This window comes from Danio aesculapii, chromosome 2, assembly GCF_903798145.1.
Source record: "Danio aesculapii chromosome 2, fDanAes4.1, whole genome shotgun sequence".
Lineage (NCBI taxonomy): Eukaryota > Metazoa > Chordata > Actinopteri > Cypriniformes > Danionidae > Danio > Danio aesculapii.
Window position 1 is genome coordinate 21810424 of NC_079436.1, and position 4741 is coordinate 21815164.

Sequence of the window (4741 nt, forward strand, 5' to 3'; positions counted from 1 at the left end):
GTGTTGTTGACTATGATTAAAAATGACTATGCAACTAGTTATAATAAAAATAAATAAATAAATAAACATTAAATTGCCCAAATTCATCTACACATAGGCTACATGTTGTGGTTTTGTTATTTTTTATGGCTCTTCATTTCTTTTAGATAAAAGGTACCAAAACATGATGTTTAATGATAAAATCAATTTTCAGATTTTCGTAATTTTCTGAATTCAGATTCTACTTTCAAAATTTATCTCGGTAAAGTTAATTTAATGATACTTGGATGTTTACTAGACATTTTCATATGTAGCTCAAATTACATAATTATGAACTATGCATTCAGACTGAAAATTCAACAATCAATTGCACTTTAAATAAGTGGATGATGTACGTATTCAACTGTTAAAAAGAATGTTGTGTAGATTGTTGAACATCCCATGCACTTCGTGACCTTGGAATTATAAGGTTCAATCTGTGTTCTGAATGATTTTGAGATATTGAGCTTCAAAGTTTTTGCATTCCATATAGCAAACAGTATGGGTGTAACGTTTGATTTTTAAATTAAAAATCTTAAAATGTAAACAACTTATTAAAAAAAAGACATCCCATAATGTAAATAAGTTGTCATTTATTAAGAATATGTCAATAACTGAATTTTGACAAAAATGTCAGATAAAACCTTATAATTCTAGAGTGACGACTTATCTTGAGTTATTTCTTTTGGAGTGAGCAAGCAATCATATGAAGATGATTTCACTGCCTCCGAATGGTGAAAGCGGTTGTACTCATCAAAGGTTTACTTATTGATAATTTGGTTATTTATTTTACTAATTTCACTAATTTGGCATCCAAGTCCATGTGAAATCAAAATGTACAATGTTTATTTTGTTAGCTCTCATTGTTATTCTTAAAGTGCATAACTAATCAGTTGAAAAATAAAACTGCAAGAAAAATAATTAAATGTTTTGGTAATCTTTAATCAAAGTCTGCATGACCATTTTCTTTGGCGTTTGGTGTGGCAGTGCTTCTGCTGACATCAACCTAGGGCTTTCATAGCAACTGTATAGGTCTATATCAATAACCTTAACCATGCCACTCTTACCATTAGTTTGCTATGAGAGAATGATGTGAGGCCCCTTGAACCCCTTTGGGATTTTCTTTGTTGTGGCGGCCCTATTGACCATTGCACTTTTTCCCCTTCATAATAATGAATAAACCATCTGTGTGTATATAGTTTTTGATTTCAGTTAGTAAAAAAAAAGTTAGCTTTCTACTTAAGCCAGTTGAATGTATAAGTGCATAAGTGTATACAACAGTGTTTAAACAACAGTTCTTTTTGGTTCTCAAATGTGATTGGCTTGCAGCCATGTGATATTCTACTAGTATCAGCACTGTTTCAGCCTTTTCACTCGTGTATCGCTCTATCTGTTCCAAGCAGAGGATGTCTTTTTTAAGGTGAGAATCTAATTACTTAGATTGCAAATATGAATTTTATTTATACAGTCAGTACATATTGGTCTACTGTGTTACTTCTTTTGGGTGTACCTAAAGGCAATATTTGCTTGCAATTATCTGTAATTATAGCTTCAGAGCAAATAGATTTGACTGCTATGTTCAATTTTACAGCTTATTATATATTTTGCTGAATGAAAACTTGTTTACTATTTTTTTGAGTGATTTACATCTTTATATTGTTGTTTTTTTGAATTGTTGAATTATATGTTTTATTAAGTACTTTATCAAAAGTTTAAATATTTTCACGTCAAACCTATATGATACGTTTGATATATAAAAACAAATGTAGTTTATGCTGTCAACATTTTTTTCCAAGTGCTACAGGCATCGCCCAAGCTCCCAGGATCTCTGAGTCACTCTCTGTGTTGCTTGTGTTGTTGTTATATGTTTTCCCTCAGTGTTTAGTATGTACATTTAGTTCAGATGTCTCAGTTGTGTTCTCAGTGTTTCCTAATGCTGTGGTCACTCTGCACTTTTTGGCCCATACACTTCCATTTATACCCATTGGAATAAGAAAGACTGGAAATACAAGCTTCGCATGTCACTGCATTGAAAATTTCAAGTTCAAAATGGGACCTTTCTTTTCTTGTCACTGACATAATCGTTTTGTCATACACAAAACTGCGTACGTAATGAAATTAATAGTAAAATAAAATAAAGTGATTGTACTAATATGCTCACCAATTTGTCATTTCAAACCAGTATGACTTTCTTTACTTTGCAAACTGTCTTGGAACTGCAATAAATCTAAATAAATCAATATAATAATTTATCAAAATTAAATATTCTGGGGAAAAGATTAAAAAACGAAATATTGCCATTATAGGCAAGACAGGTCAGGACTGCAGACAGGCCAGTCAGGTACCTGTATCCCTTTCCTCCGGAGCCAGGACTTTGTAATGTGTGCAGAATGTGATTTTGCATTGGCTTGTTGAAATTTAGGTGTAAGAAATTTTATGCAGAATCAAAATATTAATATCTTAAGCTTTTAGTGAATATTGCTTTTGGATTTAGTTCAATTAACAATTGAAGGGTGATTTACAAGTTAAATTTAATATGAGATTAATTAGCAATTAATTCATTGAAACATTGTGTAATTATTAACACAAAAAAATCATCAGTTGATAGCCCTATGATTTATTTGTTTTATGGGACAATGCTTATTAATAAATGGTCAGTTATTGTAAATAAGCAAGAGAGTTAGCCAGTTACGGTCATTTATAAAATATAAAAAACAACACAAGAAGAAAAATCAAAGCTCAACCATTAACAAATGGGACTATAAAAAGGTCACAAAAAGGTCCAAAGCTTATTTTTTTGCATAAATATATTTTTGGCTTTGTTTTTATGTCTATTGATGTACATTTAAGATTAAATCACAATTTAACCATATGGCTATACATTGCAATTGGACCAATTACTTACACTTATTGGAGTCAAATGTTTTTGAAATGTTTTCTTTTCATTGCCAGCAACAGCTATTTTAGGACAGTTTTAGGACAATTTTAGTGACTTAAAGGGCACCTAGGTTTCCCCTTTTTCCAGATTTAAGATAAGTCTTTTGTGTCCCCAGAATGTGTCTGTAAAGTTTTTGCTCAAAACAACCATCAGAGTATTTGTTATAGCTGTCTGAAGTGTCTGTATTATAGCCGGTAAAACCTGGTTGCTTTTTTTTTTGCACTGGGCCTTTAAGGCTAGTCCTCCCCGCCCACCGTTCCCACTTGCCTGTCAGCAACAGGCCTCAATCGCCGCCCTCGGCTGCCTCAGGAAGCTGATCTCAAGTTGCGTTTGTGAGAAATACTACAGTAAGAACTTTACCAATCAGTATTTGATGCATTTTTTGTGAGTTACAACCATGAGTCACACACAATGTCGTTACAAAGTTCACGCGCACACACACATAGCACAGACACAGAGAGAGAGAGAGAGAGAGACAGAGACAGCACGCGCATTTAGCTTCGCCTTCTGTTTGCACGCATATGTAACAGGATACAGGTTAATCCTCACTGCTGTATGAATATCTGTTATGTTAATGTACAAAATAAACCTGATTTAACATCCACAAACCAGGATTGAAGCATCTTCCTTTATAATTGTTCTGACACGCGGCTGTGCTGATGAAGTAAAGCTAAGCTAAATCGCTGTCATTCATTACGCACATGCACTGTTTTAAAAACATTTTAAACTTGTAAAACTCACTCTTGATCACATTTGATGATGATTGATAATCCTACAAACTGAACAGACCTTTGATTCCTGGTTGCTTTGCGCACGTCTGGTCTTGATATGATTGTGCTACGGAGTTTGCTGCTATGGTTACTACGGAGACATGTTAACGCGAGCCTGTCAATCAATATTTTTGGGCGGGGGGGGGGGGGACCGCACTCCTACGTCAAGTTGCGGTTGGTCTGAATACCGCTCCAATTGGTCCACCATTTTTATGTTGTTAAATTAAAAAAAAAAAAGCATTGGGTGTGTTTATATCACCCCAATATGACTGTCTATACGCTATATATACACACATGTCTGTCCAAACAGCTTTAAAAGTAGATTTTTCACCATAGGTGCCCTTTAAGAGTCCTCTTCACTACTCCTAACATTTCACTGATTTACCTTTTAGCTTTTAGTGCTAAAACATACTCTTAGAGCAGAAATTTATGAGTCCTGAATTTAGCACTGACACACCTGTAGTTTTTAAGATTTTCTCCTAAATCAACAAGCTACTTCTAGCCTCAAGATTTTGTGAATATGGCCCCAGAACATTTATTTTACCATTATTTGCTTACAGTATACTGTTACTACAAGGGGTCACTCTAAAACTACTAGTTTGTTTTACACAATCAAGATTAAAATATAAACAAACTTGACAGTTGTGTCAAGATTTAATAGAAATGTAGACCCAACTGTTGGTTTTCTCCATGGATTGGGGCTAACATAACATTTTAGAGTGACTGAGTTTATGTCTGTCTGTTGGTTGTGTTTTACCATAAGATTCAGATTGGACTTTGAACCACATTAGCTGCATTTTGTCAATAGTAACGGCTGTATAAAGAGATGCAGTTATCAAATCACTTTATGACTTTTAGATGTCTGTTATCATAACACATCCATAAAGGCGTCTGTATCGAAATAAAAAGACGCTATAGCGCCCTCTGCTGTCTGTGAAAGAAGTGACAGCAAACACACAAATGAGCGCGATTAAAACGCGTCACGAGGTTCGCGACGCCTAACACACCAGCGAGG